The following is a 14,026-nucleotide window of genomic DNA, read 5'->3' as shown; positions in this document are numbered from 1 at the left end:
GGTTTGAGGTTTAGCATTCAGTTTTGGGGGAGGCAAGAAGGGAGTAGAAGACATCGAGGCAAATTAGGACATTTGACCCTTCAAAACAGCTCCGCCATTCTAACATGTCTGATTAATTATCTGTCTCAAACCCATTCCCCTGCCTTCTCTCCATAAAATGTGATGCCCTGAATAACCTAGAACCAATCAACATGTGCTTCAAATATATTCAATGGCTTAGCATCCGCAGCTGTCACTGGCATGGAATTCCACAGACTTCCGTCTGTTCTGAAGTTGTACCCTCTGGTCCTAGGCTCACCCACTATAGGAAACATTCTTTCCACATCCATTTTATCTAGGACTTTCAATATTCAATAGGTTTCAATGAGATGCTCCCTCATTCTTCTAAACTCAAGTGAGTACATGCCCAAAGCTATCAAATGCTCCTCATATGTTAACCCTTTTATTCATGGAATCATTCTCACGAACCTCCTCTTTAATCTCTTTAATCCCAGTGCATCTTTTCTTAAATAAGGGACGTGAAACTGCTCACGGGATTCCAAGTGTGGATGACCAATGCCTTATAAAGCCTCAGCATCACATCTTTACTCTTATATTCTAGTCTTCTTGAAATGAGTTCTAATGCTTCATTTGCTTTCCTTACTACCGACTCAACCTGCATGTTAACCTTTGGGGATTCCTGCATAAGGACCCCAGTCCCTTTGCACTGCTGGGTTTGGAATTCCACCCCCCCCATTTAGAAAATAGATTATACCTTTATTGCTTTCTACCAAGGTGTGTGAGCATATACTTCCGTACACTATATTCCACTTGCCACTTCTTCATCCATTCTCTCCATCTGTCAAAGTTCTTCTGCAGATGTCCTGCTTCCTCAACATTAACTGCCCCTCCACCTATCATTGTATCATCTGCAAACTTGGCCATCGAGCCATCCATTATGTCATATAAATTGTTGAGATATAATGTGGAAAGAAACAGTTCCAATACTGACTCCTGTGGAACAGAATCAGAATCAAGTTTATTATCACCAGTATTTGTCGTGAAATGTGTTAATTTAGCTGCAGCAGTCCAATGCAATCAATGTTAATATCAAAGGGAAAAAAGTTAATCAATTACAGTAAGTATATAACACTACCTCACTTCTTTATATTATTTCTGGTTTTCACTTTTTTAATCTAACTATTATATATATCAAATAGTGCAAAACAGAAATAATATATAAAAAAGTGAGGTGGTGTTCATGGGTTCAATGTCCATTTAGGAATTGGATGGCAGAGAGGAAGAAGCTATTCCTGAATCACTGAGTGTGTACCTCCTTCCAGCCAGTAACAATGAGAAGAGGGTATGTTCTGGGTAATGGGGTCCTCAATAATGGACGTCACCTTTCTGAGGCATCGCTCCTTGAAAATGCCTTGGATACTATGGGGACTAGTACCCAAGATGGAGCTGACCAATTTTACAACTTTCTGTAGCTTCTTTTGGTCCCATGCAGTAACCCCCCATCACAGACAGTGATGCAGCCTGTCAAAATGCTCTCCATGGTACATCTATAGAAGTTTTTGAGTGTTTTAGGTGATAAACAAAATCTCTTCAAACTCCTAATGATATATAGCTGCTGTTTTGCCTTCTTTATAGCTGCATCAGGACCAGGTTGGATCCTCAGACATCTTGACACCCAGGAACTTGAAGTTGCTCACTCTCTCCACTTCTGATCCATCTATGACAATTGGTTGGTGTTTCCTTGTCTCACCCTTCCTGAAGTGCACAATCAGCTCTTTGGTCTTACTGACATTGAGTGCAAGGTTGTTGCTATGACACCACTCAACTAGTTGGTATATCTCATACGTGTACACCCTCTCATGTCCATCTAAGATTCTATCATCAATGGTTGTGTCATCAACAAATTTATAGATGGCATTTGAGGTATACCTAGCCACACAGTCATGGATATAGAAGGAGTATAGCAGTTGTCTTCCGGTTAGGAAGTCGATGATCCAGTCACAGAGGGAGGTACAGAGGCTCAGGTTCTGTAGCTTATCGATCAGGACTGTGGGAATGATGGTGTTAAACGCTGAGTGATAGTCAATGAACAGCTTCCTGACAGAAGTGACCTTATTATCCAGGTGATCTAAGGCCATGTAAAGCGCCATTGAGATTGTGCCTGCTGTAAAGCTGTTGTGGCGATAGGCAAATTGCAGTGGGTTCAGGCCCTTGCTGAGGCAGGAGTTGATTTTCACTATGACCAACCTCCCAAAGCATTTCATTCCAGTATACGTGAGTGCTACTGGGCAATAGTCATTAAGGCAGCTCAAACTACTCTTCTTACGCAGTGGTATAATTGTTGCCTTTTTGAAGCAGGTGGGAACTTCCAACCATAACAGTAAGAAGTTGAACAGCACCTGTCATCAGCAGCCATCCAGAATAGGCCACATCTTGCCTCTTGCTAGTCAGCCAATATTCTATACATGCTAGTATCTTTCCCGTATCCCACGCACTCTTATCTTGTTGAGCACCTTGTCAAGAACCTTCTGAAAATCCAAGTTAAAAAGTATCCACTAACTCTCCTTTGTCTATCCTGATTGTTATTACCCCAAAGAATTCCAACAGATTTGTCAGGCAACATTCCCCCTTAAAAAACCATCGTGCCTACTTCATCATGTGCTTCCAGGTACCTCGAAAGCTCAACCTTCATAATGGACTCCAACATCTAGCCAAACAGTGAAGTGTTGGTAACTGGCTGATAATTTCTTTTCTTCTGCCTCCTCCCTTCTTAAAGAGTGGAGTGACACTTGCAATTTTCCACCCCCTCCTCCCATGTCACAACCATGGATTCAGTAGCGCAGCAGATACAGTAATTGCGCTCGTGAATATGCACCTGTCATTGTGATAGTATTTAACTCTATTCTTTTCGTTGTAGTGCTTGTTGAGACTTGTGCAAAGCACAGCAACATTTTGCTGCCTGCTTGCATTCTGCCTTGCCTAAGAAATTGGACTGTCAAGTCAATGGGTTCTGAAGACTAGCGATATTCAGTTTTATATTTATTTATTCCTTTCAGCCGCTGTGTTGGCTTTGTTTTCCATTTGAAAGTTTTAGTTAATGGCCCTGTTTGGCCTAGCATTTATTGTTTTCTTTTCCCTCTAACTCTGTTTTCATTAATTCTGTAAACTATCAACCTGCTTCAGTGTCTCTTGCTCTGCACTTGGGCCATATGCAAACGTAATGACACCATGGAATTATTCTAGAACCTAATAATCCTTGAAAGATCATGACTAATGCTTCCACAATTGCTTCAACTGCCTCTTTCTGAACCCTGGGGTGTAGTCCATCTGGTCCAGGTGACTTATCTACCGTCAGACATTTCAGTTTCTCAAGCATCTTCTCTTAAATAATAGCAACTACACTCACTCTTGCCCTGAGACTCGAATTTCTAGCATACTGCTTGTGTCTCCCATAGTGAAGATCGACCCCCTCCATTGCTTTGTCCCCCATTACTATCTCGTCAGCTTCATTTCCAGTAATCTGACCGCAACTCCAGCCCTTTGTATGGGAATGGCCTCAGGAACCCCCAGTGAAGTAACTGCTTTAAGGCCTTGCACTTCTCTACTTATGATTTGTCTGATCCCATGGTCTTGACTTGGAGAGTAATTTCTCTGCCAACAGGTAAGGGGATGGAAAGTTGGTGTAGGCAGTATGATGAGCACAGGTCCAGTCAGCTGGAGGGCACAGTGAGTGTGACAGGAGCAGTATCCTGGGACAACTATATTGACTCTGAATGGTGCTATGAAGGTGGGCACTCCCCGCATGCTAAAAGTAACGTAGTGGATATGTGGTACCAGTATGGCTTCCCACAGATGGTATGGCTGCCGCTGTCAGTGGTATGTCATACCATGTATACACTGGCTTAGTAGCCTGGACAAACACCCTGCCTTTGAGGGTTGGCTCCGTAAGAGGCATAAAACAGAGGCAGAAAGGTTCTGGATGATAGTCTTTCCCCTTATGGTGCAGATAGGCTGCTCCAGGAACTGATTCACATGGCTTCTGTGAGGGAGACACTGACCTATGAGATGGCCACAATGCTCAAGCCTGCAGGGGATGCACTGACCAGAGTGTTACCTGAGATATGGCTAATCAGATGGGCTTGATCTACCTGCTTCCTGAGGTGGCACCTGTGCTGTGATTGGTCAAGGATGCTGCCTCGACATCCCTGACAAATCTGGGAACATTACTCACCTGGTTGATCATACATATTGAGCTGACAGCAAATAAGATCAGGAAAGTAGGTAGCCAGCTCCATAACTACTATATCCCAGGGGAAAGTCCGTGGTCTTTTGGGGCGTTGAGATGCTGCTGGACTGCTGTAGTACACTGGATATCAACAGGTGGGCTGAAAATTCTGGGAATTATAGTGTTACATTTTGTGTGTAGTATAGTGGGGTGTCCATTGAGGTTATACTAGCCTGCAAACAAAGTGTTTTTTGAAGGGTGGAATGTTGCAGTAAGTTTAAAACTCACCTGCTCATCGAAAGCCACTCCCCTGTGGAAAGAGGGGATAGGACTATTTAAAGAGCATTGCAGGCCTTCCACTCACCACTGTTTACCTCATCACTTGATTGCACTGGTAAGGTATACAATCTAGTGCTGAAGTCATGCGGTTTCTTTTCACTCTCTGGGTCAACACGGGCTGGGTGTGACAACTGGTGCGATGGAAACAGCATACAGTGGAAATGTGCTGCGGTAAAGAGGGCCTGGGTGCACACTTTTGATCAGAATTTGCCATTGTGCGCAATGAGAATCGGAATCAGGCTTAAAGTCATTGGCATTTGTTGTGAAATTTGTTGTTTTGCAGCAGCAGTATATAGCAATACATAGCAATAAAAAAACAATAAATTACAATAAGAATTGTCTGGAAAAACCTATAATAAAATAAATGAGTAGTGCAAAAAGAGAGAGAAAAATACTGAGGTAATGTTCATGGGGTTCATTATCCACTCAGAAATCTGATGGTGGAAAGAAAGAAGCTGTTCCTGAAATGTTAAATGTTTGTTTTCAGGTGCGTATACTCCTCCTTCACGGTAGGAATATGAAGAGGCCATGTCCTGAGTGATAAGGGTCCTTTACGATGGATGCCACTTTTTTGCTGTATTGCCTTTTGAAGGTGTCCTCGATGCTGGAGAGGTGTGTGCCCATGATGGAGATGGCTGTGCTTACAGCTTTCTGCAGCTTTTCCCAATCATGTACAGTGGTCCCTCCATACCAGACGCTGATGCAATCAGTTAGAATGCTCTCCATGGTACATCTGTCTTTGATGACATACCAATTCTCCTCAAACTCTTAATGAAATATAGCTGCTGTTGTGCCCTCTTTGTAATTGCATCAATATGTTGGCCCAGGATAGATCCTCAGAACTGTTGGTATCCAGGATCTTGGAACTGCTTTTTCTTTCCACTTCTGATCTCTCAATGAGGACTGGTGTCTGTTCCCTCAATTTCCCCTTCCTGAAGTCCACTTTCAATTCCTTGGTCTTACTGACGTTAAGTGCAAGGTTGCTGCTGTGACACCACTCAAGCAGCTGATCTATCTTACTCCTGTATGATTCCGCATCACCATCTGAACTTCTGCCAACAATAGTTGTGTTGTTGGTAAATTTATAGATGGCGTTTTAGCTGTGCATAGCCATACAATCATGGGCATAAAAAGAGAAGTGCAGTGGGCTAAGCATGCATACTTGAGGTGAGCTTGTGCAGATTGTCAGCAAGAAGGAGATGTTATTTATGATCCATCCAGATTTTGGAGCTTGTTGAGTAGAACTGAGGATATGATTGTGTTGAATGCTAAGCTGTGGTCAATAAACAGCAGTATTACTATTTTCCATGTGACGTAAGACTGAGTGGAGAGCCATCAATGTTGCATCCACTGTAGACCTATTGTTGCGACTGACAAATTGTAGTAGATCCAATTCCTCGCTAAGGCAGGAGTTGATTCTAGCCATGACCAAACTGTCAAGTCACTTCATCACAGTTGATGTGAGTGCCTCTGGGAAATAGTCTTTGAGGCAGCTCTCCCTGTTATTCTTGGGTTAATGAAGGATTAGTGTCGGTCGTGTACTGCCGCTTGAAGCGCTCAATTTAGATAAGTGTTTGCCACTGTGTAACTTGAATAGGCTACTGAATGTTTAGCGTTTGTCTTGTCCTGTAAATAAATAGTTAACTTACTTACCGGTAGTGAGTGCCTTCTGTTCCCACTTACTGAACCACAAAGCCGATTTCACACAACAGGTGGTGGTGTTCACCTTTTGCAGATATCACTGGGCTTCTGTGTGCTGTTGGTGTACAGCCTTATTATTGGTGGTGTTAGACTGGGAGAGCGCGATGATGGTGATTCATTTAACCTTCCAACGAATTAGAGGCTATTTTGGAGTCAGCACTGGTGGTATTTTTCAACTACCTTCAGATGTCAGCTGTAGCTAATGTAAGCCTCAGAAGCATATAGGATGGCAGGGATCTCTGCTGTCTGGAAGTTGTATATCTTCTGCCAGGTCTTAGGTCTTGATCCATAACCTATTTCAATTAACCAATGGTGCATTGAAAACACTCATAAGCTTCATCAGTAAGGTCTGTGTTTACTGAGAATTGGAAAGCAGTCCATTTTCCTTGAAGCAACAAGATTGTTGACTCTCAGTTACGACTGTGGAATTAGCTTCCCAAACTGTGTTGCTCACAGAGATCTATTTCCATTTAATATTTACTCCATGACAGCATGATGATCAATCAATCTTCAGCCGAATCACAGTGAAGAATATCATTCACCAAAATATTGTGAAAATATTTTATCTCATCCTTTCTTGTTGCATTGTAGCACCACACATCTAGAAACTTCCCATGGGATCTGAGATTAGTTTTGGAAATAGTGGCAAAGTGATCAACCTTTGGCAACTAGAACTCAGAACTAAGGGTATTAAATCTTCAGGAGTTGATCTGCAATAAGAAAAGTACTTTTGCATGTATGCACACTCAAAAATTGAGCAGCAAAACATTGATGACATTCACTGAAGCTTACAAGAAGATGGACTTTACACTCAACATCTGTAAGCCCAAGGTCCTCAATTAATCTACCGTGTTGCAACATATTGCTGTTAATTAAACTTAAGTTGAATACCAGCCCCTATCACACCTTTTATTTCTCCTCCTCTATTTTCTCCACCTGCACATTAACCATACAATTCTACTATTGGATTCCACTCCCTCTCCCCAATTTCCCATCTGCTCTGCTCATCTGCCTTATTTGGTTCCATGATCCACGTCACTCCCCAACAGATTCCAGCACCAGCACCCTTTTGCTGTCTCCTTCAACCACATCCCAGCCTCTGTTGCTATGTTCACTCTTCTGTCTTCCATCCGCCAGGCACTGCTCCTCAGCTGAACCACCAATAGCTATCTAGCTATTGCCCCACCCCCTCCACAGCCTATCTGTACTTAATCCTTTCTGTCCAGAAAAAATGTCTCATTTGAAACATTGACTGTGTATTCCTCTCCACACGTGCTGCCTGAGGCATTGAGTTTCTCCAGCAGTTTGGTTTTTTTTTGTTATAGATTCCCACATCTGCAGACTCTTGAGTCTTCAGCAGTCAGATATTCAGTAGCATATATACATATAATAGCTATCAGCCAAAGTGAACTCAATATGCCTTGAACCCCTTGGGCAATTAACTTTGAAGGACAGTAATTTTCTACAGTTGCATTGTTGCCCAGGTTTGTTTGTCATATAGTCAGAGTGACATACAGCATGGAAACAGATCCTTTGGTGCACCGAGTCTGTGCTGACCACGAGGCACCCATTTGCTATAATCGTACATTAATCTTTTCTTTTTATTTTCACATTTTCAGCTGATACTTACCTAGGAGCAATTTAAAATGGTCAATTAACCCACCAGTCCACTCATCTTCTGAGGTGGGAGGCAACCAACATGGTCAGGTGAAACTGTGCAAGCTTGAAGCAGTCAGATCTCTGATGCTGTGCAGCAGCTGCCCTATTAGCTGCACTACTATGCTATACCATACCCCCCCCCCCCCACCACCCAACAGTCCTCTGCCAGACCAAATAAGGTGAACTGCACCTGTCAGAGTTGGATTCTATGCTGCTTGGCAGTCTGATACTTATTCTTTGAAGCATTTGCTCCATCTAGGGTATGAAAAACAAGTCAAGAAGAAAAAGTTAAGAGTTAATCATCGAAGTGGAAAAGTAAAAAGGGCTTCAGCTTCACCACAATGAGCACAAACAATAGCTGAAACAAGAACCAGCTGAGAAATAGATCAAGGGGTTTATTGTGTGAAACACATTCCATGAGGAGGTGGTGAAATGAACCATGCACCATGCACTCTGAGACCAAATCTGGAGACTGGGAGCTATTAAAGTAAAATTAAAAGAATGGCTCCCTATGTGCAATAATCATCATGAAACTCGTTCTAGTAAAAGCATTATATGAATAATGGCTGAAGATATCAGGATGGAATCAAGTCATGACTTCTAAGTTCTGTTGATGTGCTCTGCAAATCACTCACCCAATCTACTTTTGGTTTCCCCAGTGTAAAGGGAGCCACATCATGAGCTACATGAAGTACATTACATCATCCTAACTCCAGAACTTCTCTGTAGGAGTTGCTCAAACTATTCTTAGTAGATTCATCCATAACCTTCCTTCCAACAAACGGTCAGAAGCAGTAAAGTTCACTGAAGACTCCACATATTCAACTCCTCATTGAACAAAGTAGCTTGACTCCATGCAGCAAGACTTAGACAACAATTAGGCCTGTGCTGATAATTGGCAAGTAAGGTTAGTACCAAGTGATAATCAACTCCAACAACAAAGAACCTAATCACCTTCTCTTGATGTTAAGTGGCTGTATGATTGCTGTATCCACCCTGTATCTATATCCTCAGAGTCAGTATTGACCAGAAACTCAATTGGACCAACCAGATTAGAACCTGAGTATCCTGCAGAAAGACTAATTTTCTGATTCCACAAGGCCTATCCACCATCAAATGCACAAATTAGAGGAATGCATATTCTCTACTTTCCTAGATGATTGGAATGTCAGCAACTCCCAAGTATCTCAACAACATTGAGAACAAAAAGGCTGTTTAAATGGCATCCTACCCTAACTATCTATTGTCTTCTCCATCCACACACAGTACCACCTACAAAATCTGACCTCTTCCATCAAAAAGATCAAGTTTAGCTGTCACATGGAGACACTACCTCCTACAATTTCCTTCTGATTTGGAAATTTATAGTTGCTCTTTCATTGTCACTCAACCCGAATTTCTCAAATTCCCCACCCAACTGCTCTGCAGAAGGACTGCTGCAGTTCAAGAATGCATCATTTTCTCAAGGGTTATCAGGCACAGTCAATAAATGCTGGCCTGGTGTTGGCAATGCCCTAATCCTTAAATGTATATATATGTATATATAAAAATGAAGAAATGCATGAAAATTGCTGCTTCAACTGGAAAGACTTTTTAGGTCCCTAGACAGTGGGATGCACAGGTGTTATATCTGCTGTAGCAAGTGTGGGATGATTAGTCAAGATGCAAGAATGAATCAGGAGCAACATGCACAAAATGCTAGAGGAACTCAACAGATCAGTCAGAAGCTCTGGAGGGAAATGGACAGTTGATGTATCGGTTGGAAACCCTTCATCTGGACTGGAAGAAAAGAGGGCAGAAGCATGCATAAAAAAGGTGGGGAGAGGGAGAGAAGCACAAGCTGGGGAACTGGGTCGGGAGTGAGGGGTGGAAGGTAGGTAGGTAGAGAAAAGGAGAAAATGGAAATCATGTGAGAAGCTTTGAGTGATAGATGGATGAAGCAAAGGGCTGAACTAGATGGAATCAGATAGGAGAGGTCAGTAGACCATGGAATAGAGAGTACAAGGATGGGAAACAGAGGGAGGAATCAGAGAGATCAGAGAAAGTCAATTAGGATGTTGCTGTAGGAACAACCTTCTTAAAATGCTCAATGGGAAAGAGGAGAAGATGTGTTTGGTAGCAGAGCCCCAGTGCAAATTGTGCAGATTAGAGAGATGATATGTGGAATGCAGAGAATAGCTGGGTGGAAGATAAAAAACAAAGGGATTTCTATCCTTGTTCTGACAGGGATAGAGGATGTCAGTGCAGAAATGATTAAAGTAGAGAAGATATAGTTGGCGATACTTGAAAACATAAAAGAGTTTGAGGTGGAGGTGGTCAGTAACTTTAAATTCCTTGGTGTTATCATATCAGAGGATCTTTCCTGGGTCCAGCATGTTCAAAGTGCCAGTTCAAAGAAGGCATGTCAGCACTTTTCTTTTCTCAGAAGTTTGTGCAGATTCGGCAGGTCACCTAAAACTTTGATGAACTTCTACAGATGCAGAGTGGAGAGTATCTGGACTGGTTACATCATGGCTTGGTATGGAAACAGCAATGCCCAAGAGCAGAAAAGTAATCAGTACAACCCAGTCCATCACAGAAAGAAAACATCCCCACTATTGAACACATCCGCAAGGATTGCTGCCACAAGAAATCAGCATCTGTCATCAAGCATCCCCACCTTAGAGGCCATGCTCTCTTCTCACTTCTGGGAAGGAGGTGCAAGAACCTTAGGTCCCACACCACCATATTCAGCGACAGTTCAACCATTAGACTCCTGAACCAGCATGGATAAATTAATTCACCTCAACACTCAACTGATCAGAGAGCACAACCTATGGGCTCATATTCAAGGACTCTACAAATCAAGTTCTCAGCATTATTTATTTGCTTACTTTTTTTGTAGTTGCACAGATTGTCTTCTTTTGCACATGGGGTTGATTGCCAGTCTTTGTGTGTAGATGTTCATTGATTATATCGTATTTCTTTGTTCTACTGTGGATGCCTGCTTGGAAATGGATCTCAGGCTGTGTATTTTACTGGAATATTAGAAGAGAGAGGTCAGAACAGACAAGCTAGCCTTCACAAATCATTCATTTCATCAACAATAACTTTTCTTGGTGGTTTAAAGATTGCCCAACTGCTTATTGAAAGATTGCACATTGCTCTCCAGTCCTTACATGAAGATTAGTGCCAGTGAGCACATGGAATAAATAGGCAACACAACACAATGAGGGTGAACGGTACTGATTGTTTTCCCCAATGTAAAAATCCAACCCTGAATGATAAGCCAGCAATTAATGAAGTGATATTCCTCAGTAAGGTCAGTGGCAGCACCCCTACCTCTGTAAGCTCTGGATTGGGATCTTATCCTCCTCTACTGAGGGGTGACTTATTACCATCCAGAGAAGTGTGAAAAGGTCCATCCTAGACCCCATACAGCAGAGTTTTCAGAAACTTCCCCTCTCCCCCAACATTTCCCCTTGCCCACCAATACTTCAACCACAGGCAGACAGGGTAAAAACTCCAATTAAGCCCATTACGTATAACTATTTGTGATTGGAGGGTAGTGTGCACAAAGTGTGCTCTCTCATGGCAATGGACAGAGCTGAAAGTCAGGTATTCTGTGCCAAGTTGTATTCTAAATGATCAAGATTTGTCTAATTAATTAGTTGGACCTCCTACAAAAAGTTATAATTGAAATGATCATTACCTTGGTCTGTTCTTTTGGTGTACAGTGTAACTAAGTTCACATGCCGTGATTAATGACTCTGACAAAGTTGTAAGGGTCTCAATTTCTCAATGTCTATCATACCATTGTTATACTGTTGCTGTGCCAGAAAGTTTTTTTAATTTACCAACAGAGGGTGTCTCTTATGTTTCCTTTTGGCATAGTCTTGGTATAGCTCTGTTGTATAAAGAGTATTAAGGAAACACCTGAGCAACAATGGTGCAATATCTTACTTCAATAAACAATTGGCAACAGTGAGACCAAAATAGGAAGTGCTGGAAATGCAGATCAAGACAGGCAGCATCTATAGAAGAAACAGGAGTTAATGTTTCCAAATAATCAACCTTTCAATATCAGTAAAAATTTAAAAAATGCAAATGAGAAATAAATACAAAGCAGAAAATTCTGAAAATATTCAGCAGGCCATGCAGCATCTGTGGATAGAAAAGAAACAAATTCACGTACCAAAGCTATATATTGTGTTCTGGCACTGAGCCTCTGAAAATGTTAACAGTGGACATAATTTCAATAGCTCGATGATGGAGCGTACCCTTCACCTGTAAAGTTCAAAGTAAATTTATTATATAATATCACAAAATACTACCTTGAGATTCATACACAGTAGAACAAAAAATACAATATAATCATTGAAAAACTGCACCTAAGACTGACAAGCAACCAATGTGCAAAATACAAAAGACAAGCTGCACAAATACAAATATAATAATTAAAAATACATAAATAAATAATATAGATATACATCTCCAATTCACATATATGCATTACACTAATCACTGTGATACTCTAGAAATCAATAGAACAAGAAACATTTAGGATAATTGTCACCTTAATGACAAGTTTTAGCAGTGAAGGGAGTTGGTAAATTGTTGTGATGACTTTGGAAAAGACACCCACTGAGACATGCGGTTTTCATATAACAAGCTTCTTAGAAACATGTACACGGGTTGGGTTTTTACCAAAGGAAACACAAGAAATACAGACAGGGGAGGTCCCTTAGCCCCTCATGTCTGCTTTACCATTCAGTAAGATGATGAATGATCGTTTAGCTCCACATAATTTTCTGGCATATTCCTCAAACCTCTTAATATCGGAGAGTTGTAGAACTTTGTCTTTGCATTCAAATGTCACTAAAGAAGTTTCTTGCTTCTGATGCTATTGGATGAAAAATTATGTGGTCAGCTCCAGATTTTGGACACTGCGATTTATCCTAGAATTTCAATATTCGTGGTTGAGAGGGTATTGACAGGCAATTGATGAATGCCCATCAGAAGATCATATGATGAGGTCGGAGAGAAGCTCATGTGATTTAACTTCAGCATTTAGAGGTACGATTCCCCTTATGTTAATCTCACCTGTCTACAGAAGCAGGAAGGATGCCACCACAGGAGCCCACCACTACCTTTGTCTCAGTGGTACTTGCATTGATACTATCTGCATACAGGTTGACACCTTTCTGGCTGTTATCATAATCCTAATGTGTAATGTTTTTCGTAATTACTTCACATAGCAGAAATCTGCTGGGAATGAATAGCAAAAAGGCAGGTGCTGAATGATATTTTACTGAGGTGAAGGCATATGCACAAGCCACTTGTTTTCAGACATGGGTGTATTGAGTGGCATCCCTTCAAAGAGCAGATTCACTGGGAAAATGAAGAAAGGTGAGACAGAAAATGTCAGTGGTGGCCCATCAATAACTCTTGGAGACGTGAGGCAAGATATAGGCTTTTATTGGCTGGAAGAAAGGACAAGTAGCAATTGACCACCACACTACATCCTGGAGACTGAGGCGGGGGCTGTGTCTCCAATTGCCTTTATACCGGGGTCCGTGGGAGGAGCCACAGGAGCAGTCAGTGGGGGGGGGGGGGCATGTCCAGACAGGTATCTGTAGTTCACCACAGTCAGGTTGCAGGAAGAAGACAAATGAGGAAAAGCATTCAGCCAGAGGCCATATCTACCTAGGATGCTCATACCTATACCAGTCATGTAATATAATTAAACACAAATATCCTTAACAGAATAAAGGTAAAATTACTAATATTCTGGACTCGAAGTCTGTTAAAGAACGACCTATAGTTCACTGTTAGAATATTCTACGGCCAGTTGTGATCTTTAATTTGGGTCTAGTAATGTTTCCCATTGGGACTGATTTGATTTGGCTAAGTGACAGAATATAACCTCTAATAGTATGGTCTAAGTTTTGCTGCAATAAACTATCTGAAGACATCTGTCATTGGTTAGGCTTGCCGTTTGGGTTTGGGTTTTTAAACCTTTCATGTGGAAGTTGATGAAAGTGCAAGATGATAACAATGCAGTGAGGAAAATTAAGCATCAGGAACAGGCCAAAGAATAACCCATATCTTTAATTAGACTCA

The sequence above is a fragment of the Hemitrygon akajei genome, chromosome 4 (assembly GCF_048418815.1).
Source record: "Hemitrygon akajei chromosome 4, sHemAka1.3, whole genome shotgun sequence".
Classification (NCBI taxonomy): Eukaryota; Metazoa; Chordata; class Chondrichthyes; order Myliobatiformes; family Dasyatidae; genus Hemitrygon; species Hemitrygon akajei.
The sequence above is the reverse complement of the archived record's forward strand: the minus strand, read 5'-3'. Positions refer to the sequence as shown.